Source organism: Capricornis sumatraensis, chromosome 5, assembly GCF_032405125.1.
Source record: "Capricornis sumatraensis isolate serow.1 chromosome 5, serow.2, whole genome shotgun sequence".
NCBI lineage: Eukaryota > Metazoa > Chordata > Mammalia > Artiodactyla > Bovidae > Capricornis > Capricornis sumatraensis.
Genome location: NC_091073.1, coordinates 35,599,088 through 35,614,096, shown reverse-complemented (window position 1 = coordinate 35,614,096; position 15,009 = coordinate 35,599,088). Strand labels below are relative to the sequence as shown.

Here is a 15,009-nt window from a genome sequence, read left to right as displayed (position 1 = left end):
CCAGTTGTAGTTTTCTGTTACATTCTATCTTAATGTGTTTAGTTGGTCTTAAGCTTTCCTAGCAAAAGGGCATCTTTTCCCCCCTAGAATTGTATTTTCAATATTGGAAAAATATTACTTTTTGGGATCAATAAAAAAGTAATTGCCAACAGTAGGAAAACAGACCTCAGAGCTTTCAAATGGGAGAAACTGAGGAATTAGTGAACAAAAAAACCTTGTTTCTGCATTTGTTTTTTCCAATTATAAAAGTAATCCATGCTTATTGTAAAAAAGTATACAAAGAATACAGAAAGTCAAAAGAGAGAGGAAAACACTGTTAACACACAGGCACTTTCCAGTATTTTTTTCCCCAGTGCATTTTCTGTCTCTCACATCATTTGTTTGGTCAATTTTTATGGCACCTATATGCCAGGCCACCATGCTGGGGCAGGCACTTTCTTGGAACAGGATAGTGAAGTCACTCAGTTGTGTCCGACTCTTTGTGACCCCATGGACTGTAGCCTACCAGGCTCCTCCGTCCATGGTTTTTCCAGGCAAGAGTACTGGAGTGGGTTGCCATTTCCTTCTCTAGGAGATCTTCCTGACACAGGAATTGAACCCAGGTCTCCCACATTGTAGGCAGACGCTTTACCATCTGAGCCACCAGGGAAGATATAGTCTTACCCAATTTTATATCTGCTTGCTTCACTAGTCACAAAACTCCTCCAAGATGTTTTCTTTACCCATCTTGTCTGTAAAATTGTGTTCAGTTGTCTTCTGATGTGGATTGTTAATAACAATCATGTTATTCTCTAAGTCAGATAAGAATCACTGTCCATTTGCTACTTGACAATAAAACTACAATCATCCTTATGTAGCTCATCCGTGGTGGAAAGTGAGTGAAGTCGCTCAGTCGTGTCTGACTCTTTGCGACCCCATGGACTGTAGCCTACCATGCTCCTCCGTCCATGGGATTTTCCAGGCAAGAGTACTGGAGTGGGGTGCCATTTCCTTCTCCAGAGGATCTTCCCAACCCAGGGATTGAACCTGGATCTCCTGCATTGTAGGCAGATGCTTTACCATCTGAGCCACCAGGGAGACACCCATGAATTCTGACAATTACCATCGCCTTCACCTATCAGATTTTAGAAAGAAGCAAGTATCCCTTGATTCTGTCATAAACTTAGGAATAGACTTTGGGGCTTGTCCTTTAAAGCTGTGAGTCCAGGAAAATGTTAGCAGGCCCAGCTGGTTCATCTCTTTTTATGGTTAAAAGAGAGAATGAATGAATGTCACCATTTTTATCCTTGCTCAGATGGACTGGAATTGTTTCAGCATCAGATCAGCACCAAAAGTCTCTGAGGTTTTGAGGGATCAGCTTTCCTACTAGAACATCCCTGCAGATGGGGACTCATAGGAGAGAATGAAAGAGAAGTATTTTTCCTCTCAATTATTTAAATTTAAGAATAGTGGTACAGATCAAACTGCAGCATCAATAGAAATGTCTCTCCCACCATGTAGCAAGTCCCCTAGCCTCAGTCAACTTCCCACTGACTCATGTGGCCTCCCCAGCCACAGAGGGGATCTCCCTGTTTCTCTTTGTGCCCAGGCTTCTCTCCAACCCTTAATGAAATGGTCTAAGCATTTGTATACAGTCAAGCTCTGAGTACCTACTATGTTCCCAGCGGGGAAGGCTCAAAAGGAAGGAAGTAGGAGGCATATAAAGACTTTGTGATTCATCCTGGGAAATTTCAAAAACTTTCTCAGTTCTCAGCGATATTTTCTAAGTTTTTCTCTCTCTTTCTTTAAGCACAAAGGGACATTTTCAGACTGGTTTTTCAAAAATGAGTTAGATATTTTTCATAACAGAAGTCGGTGAATGCATTTAAGTGTTGAGATTAAAATTGCCCATGTTTAGATGATTCCTGCTAAAGTTTTTGAGAGGTTTATTGGCTTCCGTCACTCATTTTAGTTCAGGGTGGTGATTGTTAAATGCTCGTAAGGCAAAGGTCTTTTTCCCTGAGAAACAGTCATTAGAAATTAAGTGTGGCTCTATGGGCATACATGCGTAAACACATACACACAAGTACATGCCAAAGAAAAACCAAGCTGGACAGTAGTTGAAGAGGAAAAAACAGATTTTATTCGGGGCTATTGCAAGAGGAGGAGAGAGATCTCAGTATAGAACCAAAGCTCAATTCAAATATAGTGTGGGCAAGTGGAGATTTATAGCCAAGGAGCAGGATGGGGGTCAGTGGATGGAAATTACTAAGAGAAAATATCAGGGGAATGGGGATTTTTGGCCAAACAAGATTCTTGCTGAAGACAGTCCAGGAGGATCAGATGTCACCTGGGAGATGGTGGGAGCTGAGGAACCTGCTCAGATATGGAGGAGGAAAGACTCACTGAATTGACTTCATTTTTCTTGGAATTAGATTTTATACGGAAGCTCATAGATGAGCCTAGGAGATTCAGGAGCCTGACTAAAGTTTGGTCAAGCAAAAGCATCTTTGTTAATACATACACACGCATATGTATCTATACACAAATACACACAGGTATATGTATGTATATATACTTATATATATTTTTTCTTTCTGATAAAATGTAATGGATTCTTAAAATTTCAAATCTTTAGTAAGAATCTAGAGCAGCACTTCCCTTGTGTGAGTCCATGGACCATCTGCCTAAGAATAACCTGGGAAGATTTTTTAAAAATACAGATTCAGGGGTTGTAGTTCCCCTAGATAATCTGACTTAGTGGGACATGAGGATCTGTATTTTAAACATGCTCACCAGATCCTTTTCATGCCTAGTTGCATTTGATAACTGTCCAGTGCAGTATATTTGACCTGTCTTGAAGAAAAAAAAAAACAAACACAAAGCCATACACAATACTTATTTTATAATATGATAGTGTCCCATGGCTACCACGAGATTACTTTCATATTCCAGGTACAGGGATTGGTGCTTCCCTATATTATCCTGAATCACACACAAGTTTATTGAGAACTTTTTAGCTTCAGGAGAAATGTTTCTTTTAAAAATTAGTAGATAAATAGTTTTTATTAGAGCACACCTCACTTTCTTTACTTCATTTTCTTTCTTTTGATGAGGTCCATAAAGTTGAGTTGCATTAGACTAAAAAATTATCAAATACATAGCCCAGAAATAACACTGAAAATGATAGAAAGGACATTGTTAAACACAGAAGACTGGAGTGGAATGCAATTTTGATAGGGGAGCTAGTAGTCTGTCTTTTCATGCAGAGTCTTAACAGATTCTTTTTGTGATGTTGATAGTATGCCCAGTAAATGCCTCAATATACATGTTTTTCCTTGTTCATTTCATTAATGAAACAGTGTAACTGTACTGATTTCTATTGTTAGAAGTCTTAGCATTTTTTACATCTAAGGTGGAGTAATTTGCAAATTGATTCATTCTTATATGTAAGCTGTGTTTCAGAGATCAGTCTCAGGGTGTGGTCTTTACTTTTTTTGAAGATAAACCAATTTGCTCAAGGTTTGGACATAGAATTGGTAGTGGACTTAGGATTAGAATCCTTAGTTGATTGTTCAGTCTTTTAATCACATGCAAACAACATGACTTAGGTCTGAGATACAGCTGCCACCCGCCATTCTTACTGTGATGTCAGTGCATTTAAGAATATATGGAAACAATTGCCATATACCAGTTTCCTGTGAACCACAGTAATTCTTACCTAGAAATTATATTTAAAAGGTTTAGTAAGCCTTGGTTTTAAGTATTTGATCTCACCTTTTGGGTTATAAAAGCATAGATTTTTGAGTTGGTGTGGTTTTAAAGGCTCTTTATATCTCCCTGCAGAGTCTTACTTGTTTTGAGAACATCTGCTATGAATGTGGGCTTCCCTTGTGGCCCAGCTGGTAAAGAATCCACCTGCAATGCAGAAGTCCTGAGTTCAATCCCTGGGTTGGGAAGATTCCCTGGAGAAGGGAAAGGCCACCCACTCTAGTATTCTGGCCTAGAGAATTCCATGGACTGAATAGTCCATGGGGTCACAAAGAGTCAGACACCACTGGGCTTCCCAGATGGCACTAGTGGTAAAGAACTCATGTGCCAATTCAGGAAACATACGAGACACAGGTTTGATCACCGTGTCAGGAAGATCCGCTGGAGAAGGGCATGGCAATCCACTCCAGTATTCTTGCCTGGAGAATCCCATTGACAGAGGAGCCTTGCTGACTAGTCATTGCATCACAGGGTTGGACACAACTAAAGCACCTTAGCACGCACACACTATGAGTGTAGCACAAAGGGAGGCTGTCCAAATGCACAGGTCCCGGCAGTTTCTCCCCACCGAAACAGAAGCCTGGAATCTGTTTAATAACCAAAGTTTCTAAGGTTCTCAACCAATAATGCCCCAGCTAAAACTGAAGCATGAGAAAAACGAAACAACATTCCTTTTATCTATCCAGACACCTAACTTAATGGTCACTGAATGATTTTCTGTTGATAGACATGAAATGTCTCTGGGACATTGACTCATCATTCACTCAACAAACATTTATTCAATATCTGTCATATACCAGCATCTGGTCCAGGCAGTTGGGATACATCAGGGAACAGAGATCCCTTGTCTCACAGATCTTTTTATTCTGTTAAACGTTCAAGCATGCTAGGCTGTTTGGATGTATCAATACCATATAGGTATTTTGTTGGTCTGTGATTTGCAAACTGGTAACCAGAGGTTCTGTTCAGCTCACAGATAATTTCTGAGGTTAGCTAAGAGGATTTTTTTTAAGTTAGTTTGAGTACTTTAAAAGCTGTGTACCCTCCAAAAGACACATGCCTGCACCATTTCTTACTGTTCCCACTTCATCAGCTGCTCTCACACCTTCCCTGCCTGACCCCAGAAGGCATTGGAGTTTGTGTGCCCCGGCTTTTAGCATGTCTGTGCTTGGCATTGGTACCTCTTATTCATCTAGAATTGTCAGAATAAACTCTCTTCTCTTACCTGAAAGAATTCGGATGCTTTGTATGTGTTCAGAACTCTAACTAAAATGTCAGGCCTTTCGTGGGAAGTCAGCTCACATGAGATTGTGAGTTCAAAATGGCAGTGGCTTACATGGCTAACAATAGCTGAGATGTTCCTAAAACCCATGGTGCCACTCCATTCCCTTACATTGGAAAGTAAAGTTGGTCTTCTTTCTGTTGGCAAAATTATATATGGTGGTTACAGGGGAAATGAGTCTGCATCTGTATTTTAGTAAGCTCTTATTCTTACAACTGTCAGCTTGTGGCACTATTTGGACTACTACCCTCATGGTGTCCTTTTCAAATGGAATGCTTCTCCCCAGCCCCACCCTGTAAATCCTCTATCTAGTCAGTCCAGCTCATTCTTCCATGAGGGTTTCCATCTCCTCCTTAAAGCAATTTATTCTATTCTAATTCTTGTCAATTTCCCCTCCTCTGAACTCACAACACACTTAGGGTAGTTGATACACCCATTCATTTACTTGCTCAGCATTTATTAATTGACTGCTCTTCTCTGCTCCAGTCACTAGAGCTGATACCTTCTGCTATAGTCTGAATGTTTGTGTCCCCCCAAAATTCATTTGTTGAAATCCTAACCCTAAAGGTGTGGTATTAGGAGGTGGGGCCTTTGTGAGGTGATTGGTTCATGGAAGTGGAGCCATCATGATAAAAATTAGTGCCCTTATGAAAAAGTCCCCAGCTCTAGTGTCTGACAGACCCTGGGTGTACGGGGACAACCTACCTCCAGGTTTGGGTCATCAGTAAGGACTGTAGCAGAGTGTGCCCATCATTAAAGCTGAGAAAGTTGAGTGGTCTAACTAGTCACCATGTTTTGACTACCCTGGCCCTCACACTATTCCTTTAACGTTAGTCTTGGAAATTTCCAAAATACGTCACCACGTCCAGTGAAGGCTGTCCCCTTGCTGATCCTCCTCTGAAGCACTATTTTCATCATTGATTATTACCATCTGTCTTCATCACCTTTCAGTGTCACAGCACTCACAGTGGGGTGGTCTTACAGCTCTCTGGAAGAGAAACCTCAGGGAGATCTCAAGTGCACTTTGATCAAAGAAGCAGAATGTTCAGCCCTTGGTGATCACTTGATAAATACTAATTGACTACCTGGCTGTGGAAAATTATTTCTTTCCATCTTACCCTGGAGGTGGGAGAGGACTGGAGTGTAGGGACACAGATTTCTGTCTCCCAAGGCAGAGGAAGTTGTTCCACCTTAAGATGTCATTAAAGAAGTTGGGAGAAGTAGAGAGTTAACTATTTCTTGGGACCTTCTTTAATCTCATGATCAAGAAAGTTTCACTTACTGGAGAACAAGATGGCAGAGGAGTAGGTGGACGTGGAGTACATCTCTCTCCATATAGATCAAGAATTCACCTTCAGACACAGAAGTGCATGCAGAACACCAGCTGAGCGTGGACAGGAGTATCTGACCAGTAGAAAATAGTATATAGACATTAAAATAAAGAACTGAATGTTATTACAAGAGATAAGGGAGGACACTACATAATGATCAAGGGATCAATCCAAGAGGAAGACATAGCAGTTGTAAACATCTGTGCACCGAACATAGCACCTCATTACATAAGACAAACACTAACAGACATAAAAGGAGAAATTGACAGTAACACAGTAATAGTAGGAGACTTTAACACCCCACTCACAGCAATGGACAGAGCATCAAAACAGAAAATTATAAGGAAACACAAGTCTTAAATGATACATTAGATGAGATGGATCTCATTGATATCTGCAGGACTTTCCATCCAAATGCAGAAGAAAACACCTTCTTCTCAAATGCACATGGAACATTCTCCAGGATAGACCACATCTTGGGTCACAAATCAAACTTCAGTAAGTTTTAAAAAATTGAAATCGTATCAAGCGTCTTTTCTGACCACAAACAATGCTATGAGACTAGATATCAGTTACAAGAAATAAACTATAAGAAACACAAACACATGGAGATTAAACAATATGTTTCTAAATAACCAACGGGTTACTGAAGAAATCAAAAGCGAATGAAAAAAAGTTTCCAGAAACAAATGACAATGAAAACACGACAACTCAAAAACTATGGGATGCAGCAAAAGCAGTTCTAAGAGGGAATTTTACAGCAACACAATCCTAGCTCAAGAAACAAGAACATAGAATAGACAACCTAACTTTATACCTAAAATAACTGGAAAAAGAACAAAACCCCCCCAAATTAACAGAAGGAAAGCAATCATAAATATCCAAGCAGAAACAAATGAAAAAGAAATGAAAGAACCAATAGTAAAGATGAATAAAACTAACAGTTGTTTCTTTGAGAAGATAAACAAAATTGACAAACCTTTAGCCAGACTCATCAAGAAAAAAAGAGAAGAATCAACAAAATTAGAAATGAAAAAGGAGCAGTTACAACAGACAGTGCAGAAATACAAAGGATTATAAGAGACTGTTATGAACAACTATATGGCAATAAAATGGATAACCTGGAAGAAATGAGCAGATTCTTAGAAAAGTTCAATCTTCCAAGACTGAACCAGGAAGAAATAGAAATTATGAACAACCCAATTACAAGCACTGAAATTGAAGCTGTGATCAAAAATTTCCCAAAAAAACAAAAGCCCAGGACCAGATGGCTTCACAGGAAAATTCTGTCAAACATTTAGAGGAGAACTAATGCCTATCCTTCTAAAACTCTTTCAGAAAATTGCAGAGGAAGGAACACTTCCAAACTCATTCTACAAGGCCACCATCACCCTGATACCAAAACCAGACAAAGACAACACAAAAAGAGAAAACTACAGGCCAATATCACTGATGAACATAGATGCAAAAATTCTCTACAAAATTTTAGGAAACAGAGTTCAGCAACACATTAGAAAGCTCATACACCATGATCAAATTGGGTTTATTCCAGGGATGCAAGGATTCTTCAATATACACAAGTCAATCAGTGTGATACACCATATTAATAAGTTAAAAGATAAAAGCCATATGATCATCTCAATAGATGCAGAAAAAGCCTTTGACAAATTCAGCACCCATTTATGATTAAAACTCTTCAAAAAATGGGCATAGAAGGAACTTACCTCAACATAGTAAAGGCCATGTATGATAAACCTACTGCAAACATTATTCTCAATGGTGAAAAACTGAAAGCCTAAGATCAGGAACAAGACAAGGGTGTCCACTTTCGCCACTGTTATTCAGCATAGTTTTGGAAGTCCTAGCTATGGCAAACAGAGAAGAAAAAGAAATAAAAGGAATCTAGATTGGAAAAGAAGTAAAGCTCTTATTGTTTGCAGATGACATAATATTGTACCTAGAAAACAGATATCAGTTGCATTTCTATATACTAACAATGAAAAATCAAAGAAGTTAAGGAATCAATCCCATTTATCATTGCAACAAAAAAATAAATGTCTAGGAATAAACTTACCTAAGGAGAAAACTCTGGGAGTTGGTGATGGACAGGGAGGCCTGGTGTGCTGCGATTCATGGGGTCACAAAGAGTCGGACATGACTGAGCGACTGAGCTGAACTGAAAGAGAAAAAAGAACTGTACACAGAAAATTATAATACACTGAGGAAAGAAATAAAAAAATGACATAAACAGATGGAGAGATATTCCATGTTCCTAGCTAGAAAGGATCAATATTGTGAAAATGACTATACTACCAAATGCAATCTACAGATTCAGTGTAATCCCTATCAAATTACCAATGGCATTTTTCACAGAACTGGAACAAAAAACTTCACAATTCATATGGAAACACTAAAGACTCCAAATAGCCAAAGCAGTCTTGAGAAATAAGAATGGAGCTGTGGAGGAATCAACCTTCCTGACTTCAGATTATGCTACAAAGGTACAGTCATCAAGATAGTGTGGAGCTGGCACAAAAACAGAAATATAGACCAATGGAACAAGGTAGAAAGCCCAGAAATAAACCCATGCACCTATGGGTACCTTATTTTTGACAAAGGAGGCAAGAATATACAAAGGGGGCAAAGACAGCCTCTTCAATAAATGGTGCTGGGAAAACTGGACAGCTGCATGTAAAAGAATGAAATTAGAACACTTCCTAACACTATACACAAAGATAAACTCAGAATGGATTAAAGGCCTAAATGTAAGGCCTGAAACTATAAAACTCTTAGAGGAAAACATAAGCAGAGCACTTGATGATATAAATCAAAGCAAGATCCTCTATGACCCTCCTCCTAGAGTAATGGAAATAAAAACAAACAAGTGGGACCTGATTAAACTTAAAAGTTTTGCACAGCAAGGAAACTATAAGCAAGGTGAAAAGACAACCCTCAGAATGGGAGAAAATAATAGCAAATGAAACAACTGACAAAGGATTAACTTCCAAAATATATGAGCAGCTCATAGAACTCAATACCAGGAAAACAAACAACCCAATCAAAAAGAGGGGGAAAGACCTAAACAGACATTTCTCCAAAGAAGACATACAGATGGCTAAAAACACATGAAAAGATGCTCAACATCGCTCATTACTAGAGAAATGTAAATCAAAACTACAATGAGATATCGTCACACCAGTCAGAATGGCCATCATCAAAAAGTCCACAAACAGTAAATGCTGGAGAGGGTGTGGAGAAAAGGGAACACCCCTGCACTGTTGGCGGGAATGTAAATGGATACAGCCACTATGAAAGACGGTATGGATTCCTTAAAAAACTAGGAATAAAACCACCAAATGACCCAGCAATCCCACTCCTAGGCATGTACCCTGAGGAATCCAAGATTGAAAAAGACACATGTATCCCGTTGTTCACTACAGCACTATTTACAATAGCTAGAACGTGGAAGCAACCTAGATGTCCATCAGCCGACGAATGGGTAAGAAAGCTGTGGTACAAAATACACAATGGAATATTAGTCAGCCATAAAAAAGAACACATTTGAGTCACCGAGAGCCTATTATTCAGAGTGAAGTAAGTCAGAAAGAGAAGGATAAGTATTGTATACTAACATGTATATACGGAATCTAGAAAAATGGTTCCGAAGAATTTATTTATAGGGCAGCAATGGAGAAACAGACATAGAGAATAGGCTTATGGATGTGGGGAGAGGGGAGGAGAGGGTGAGATGCAGGTTGAGAGTAACATGAAAACTTACATTTCCATATGTAAAATTGATAGCCAATGGGAATTCACTCTTTGGCTCAGGAAACTAACAGGGGCTCTGTATCAACCTAGAGGGGTGGGATGGAGAGGGAGATGGGAGAGAGTTTCAAAGGGGAGGGGACATATGTATACCTATGGCTGAATCATGTTGAGGTTTGACAGAAAACAACAAAATTCTGTAAAGCAATTATCCTTCAATTTAAAAATAAATAAAGTTTCAACTCTGGCTTGCTTCTTAGAAACTGACTCTGTTTCTCTTCATTTTTCCTACATGAAGGACAAATGTTTAGCCTTTCAGGAATTTCCAGTCCTATTTGAGGACACAAAAATATTTCTGACCCTGAACCTTTTAAATAGATTAAGTAACTCACATGCAGTATACATGCACAGAGGCCCCTGTATTTATGCTTATATGTGTAGCACATCTCTGTACAAACAGACGCACACAAACACCTTTTATCTCCATAAAGAAAGCACGTTCTATTCATAGGAAAATGGTTGGGTCAGGCTTTCTGGGGGTTTTTGTTTGTGCACCGCAGGGTGCCTAATCGCACTGCAGGGGCAGGCATCCGATGTCATGCCAGCCACCTACAGCAAGCCCGGGTGCCAGAGGCAGAGATGAGAGCGCTAATTACAGGGTGTCAAGAGACAAGGAGAGAAGGAACGGGGCAAAAAACCCCACAGAACAAAACTTTCCGTGAAGATGGAAAGTAAAGGAAGGGTGGGTTTCTCCTTTTTGTTTTGGGTAGGAATTCTCTGCTTTTGAACTCTCTCCCTGGTTCTGTAATTTACAGCCAAGAGCTGGATTCATGGAAATAGCTGGATGATTTTTTTGAAGGTTACCCACATGTTCCTAATAAGCGTTTTCCAATCTGCTTTTATCTACATTTCAGTGGTGTTAATCCCTTCCTGTCCAAGCCACTGCTGACAGAATGCATATTCAAGAGTCTTCACCAAGATTCTTCAGTTTTGTGAAATTGGTTTTATTTAATCCAGCCCTCTCTCTTTCTTAAGGGGCAATTTATAGCTTTGTGTTTTTCATGCACATCACTTTTGTATTTAAGCCAAGCCCCCCCATCCCGGATAGTTATGTTGGTGGACAAGGCAGGTATTATTGCCTTATGAGGGGATTACTGGGATGTTACTAATATGTTACAGTGACTGCCAGTAACTAAAGATTTGGATGGTTCCAGCCATGTATTTGGCATTTTTCTGGAGCTGATGTTTTCCTTTAGCCCCCTGCCTGTAGTTGTCATCGTTTCTAGGTAAGCCTTTCACAACCCTATCTGAACATTAAAATCTTCTGGAAGAGTTGAAAAATACCCAGTGTCTGAGTCCCACTCTAGTGAAATCAGAGCTGTGGAGGGGACAACAGGCACTGGTCTCTTCATGAGTTCTCCAGCGTTCAGGCAGTGTTGAGAACCACTGGCGCGGTCCTCGTCCTGTGACCCCTGGGCTTAGGAGTACCTGTGTGGGGGCCGGCTTGGTCTGCCCTCTCTCCTCCCCACCCCCACGTTGAACTCGATGCTACCCACTGCTTCACTGGCCTCTGGATGATTCAACCATGTCACCAGGGGCGGGACCAGGTCGGTGGGAGTGAGGCCTCTGGAGCACAGGTCCTTCGTGCCTTTCTTGCCTCACCCTCATCCTGAGCCTGAGATCGTTTGCTCTTCACAGAAACTTGCATTTGATTGCCCTGGATATGAAACCATTGACGTATTTTCTCTCTTCTCCATCTAAGCCTCCCTGTCATTGCCCCCTTTTGGGAATCCTATTTAGTGAATACCACTTTAAGGAAACAAGAGTTGTCTTTCTAAACTGCCTTCAGAGCCAGCACCAAGCCATAATTAAACTATTTTCTTCCCTTTAGAGGTACAGTTGCTTTAAAAAAAAATTATTTTATCCTGAGGAATTTGCTTCCCCATTCCCTAATGCAAGTTCCTCCTTGAGTTTAAAAATTCTTGTTCTGTTTCTGAGAAAACACCATCATGGAGTTCTAGAGGCTTTTTTTTTTTTTCCCACTTTGACATCCCAAACCATCTTCTCGGTGTGGAACTATTTACTTTTCATGATGATTATATTCTATGATATCTTCCAGGTGACTATTACAGACCCCGGAAATCATGATAGGTGTCAGTTTTCTTACCTTTTGATCCTCACCAGCCATGTATTTGATCCTCCACCATAGCTTTGGTTCAGTTCCACTGTCTACTGCCTGTACCTCCTCCACGCCTGCTCTGATGAACCTGTCTGAAACGCTCCTCACTGGCTTTCCCTCTGAATTTCCTTCTAAACCTTTATGTTTCCCATCCTTATCCCTCTGGCTCACCCAACTTTCTCCCCCACTGCATCAGACCAGAATCCTGCCATCCTGCTGCTTACTCACCCCTCCAACCAGCCCAATTCTGAGACCTTCTGAATCTCCTCTCTGAGCTGTTCCTCGTCTCCATAATCAACCCCACCTTTTTGTGACTCCCCCCGTGTCCTCCCATGTCTCTCTATGTTTGCAAATGTTGCCTCTCTGCCAGATGAGTTCTGATTCTTGTCAGAGCATTGCACGGTCTTCCTGACCTAGCTATTGTTCACCTCCCATGGGAAGCTTCCTTTAACCTGCTAGAGAGTGAGCTCCCAATTCTGAGTTCCTCTGTCCCCTGGTGAGGGCCTCCACCATAGCTTTGGTTCTGATCACTGTAATTGTCTGTGGCTATGACTCCTTTCCATGAAATGCCAAATTCCTTGATCACAAGAGCCACTTCCTATCGATCTCTGTAGCCCCAGTTTTTAACCCAGTTAAGGATAGCTGACAGCTATATAAAGTGTAACCAGGTGTTTAAGTGTGAGAGAGTACCATAGCGTGGGGGTCACGAGTAAGGACTCTGGAGCTAATCTACCTGAAATCAAATACTTCAGTACTACTTGCTGGTTGTGTGAATCCAGGCAAGTTACTTGAACCTCTGCCACAGTTTTCTGTCTGTAGGTTGATAGAGTAAGATCTACCTCATGGGACTGTTGTGAAGAGTAAGTGAATTGGGACTTCCCTGGTGGTCTAGTGGTTAGGCCTAGAACTTGGCCTTCCAATACAGTGGGTGTGGGTTTGGTCCCTGGTCAGGGAGCTGAGATCCCACATGTCTTGGGGCCAAAAAACCAAGACATAAAATAGAGGCGATATTGTAATACTCAATAAAGATTTTTTAAAGAGTAAGTGAACTGATAACTTTAAGGCAGTTCCCAAACTAACATTCTAAAATTCTGTGAAAACACTCCCTCTTCCCTCCCCTCTAAGCAAGTGTGTAAATGAATTCAGAGATCATCTGTAATCTTAAAATCACCTGTAGCACCTAACCCAGTGTAGTGGTTAAAACCAACTGTTTCATAGGATGTTTGTAAGGACGAGTGAATGAACACATGTATAGGACTTAGGGTCTGATATGTAGGAAGTACTTATTTAGTAAGTGTTAGTCATTTTTATTATCGTTAGTGCCATCCCCTCCAAATCCCTTCAATAGTTCTCCAATTTTAATGTAATTAAGTTCAAAATCTGTTCCCCAAGACTGTGACAGATGTACCTGAATCTCACTTATGACCAACATTAGTACCTTTGCAAATGCTATTCAGGTATATGACCCTATACTCTTGGCAGTCTTATTCTCTTTTCATTTGTGAGAATCTACCCATTCTTTAAGGCCATCTCAAATTTTAATTTCTTAATATATTTTTTGGATTTTCTAACTACAAATGAGCTTCCTTCTTCTGAATGCTGTATGAATTTTATTGACATTAAACAATGACTTTTACTACTGCTATTGCTACTGGCATTTATTGAACACTTACTATGTGCCAAGATGCTGATAAGCACAAACGTTATTTAACTGTAGCAAGAAGGTTTAAGTGGCGAAGGATTCAGACAGGGTCAGCAAGGGGGTAGGGTATGGCTGTGGTTACGTCTCTACCTGTGTCTAGGGTGTTATTTTCCTAGATAGCAGAATAGGACCATTTGTTTTTGTCTTCACAGGAATTGTGCCTTTCCTCATTTTAGTAATACTTCTAGTATAGAAATAATAATTTTTTAAATTATTTTTTCAATTTCAATTTTTTCAAAAATAATAATTTGAAATCTAATTAGAAACCTGTGTGTGTGTGTGTGTGTTAGTCACTCAGTTGTGTCTGACTCTTTGTGACACTATGGAGTGTAGCTTGCCAAGCTTCTCTGTCCATGGAATTCTCTAGGCAAGAATACTGGAGTGGGTTGCCATTCCTTTCTCTAGGAGATCTTCACAACCAAGGGGTGGAACCCAGGTCTCCTGATTGCAGGCAGATTCTTTACTGTCTGAGCCACCAGGGAAGCCCATAAACTCATATATAAGTTTTGCTGAATCTTAGCATTAGAGAGAGCATGATACACTTTTTCTTTGACTGAGACATGTTCTCTGTCAACAGGAAGGGCACTGTCAATGCTTTCCAAAACACAAAAGTACAAAACAAGGACTCTTCTTGATGCCAGAAATCAGCCATTAGTATATCTATTTGCATTTGTTCTTATTACGTTGTTGGTCTGTGCAGAACGTGTTGTACCTTCCTGGGATGAACTGTCCTTATTTATACACTCAAAGCGTAATAATGAGCTGGGTGGTTATTGAGTGTCACTAGTGGAGCAGTTTGGAAATCAGAGCATCTCCAAAGGATGTGTAGATCGCCCGAGGACTTTGGCTGCCCCCACCGCTGAAATGGAGAATACCTTCTCCTTGGAATCACTGCGAATGCTTTTCAGCCTGTGGGGAATGTTCAGCATGTGAACACCTGGGTATATTTATAGACCTTTTCTGGATTGGCTGGTGTGCCGGATGCCCACTTCAGCTGCTA

The 15,009-nt window shown here is 40.4% G+C and overlaps 1 non-coding gene across 1 annotated transcript; it reads right to left on the bottom strand.

Moving 5' to 3' along the window:
- Positions 1–1,005: 1,005 nt before the first annotated feature.
- TRNAC-ACA (transfer RNA cysteine (anticodon ACA)) lies at positions 1,006–1,077 on the bottom strand. The gene has a single exon. It is a non-coding gene; the product is annotated as a tRNA-Cys (tRNA).
- Between the last annotated feature and the right edge of the window lie 13,932 nt (positions 1,078–15,009).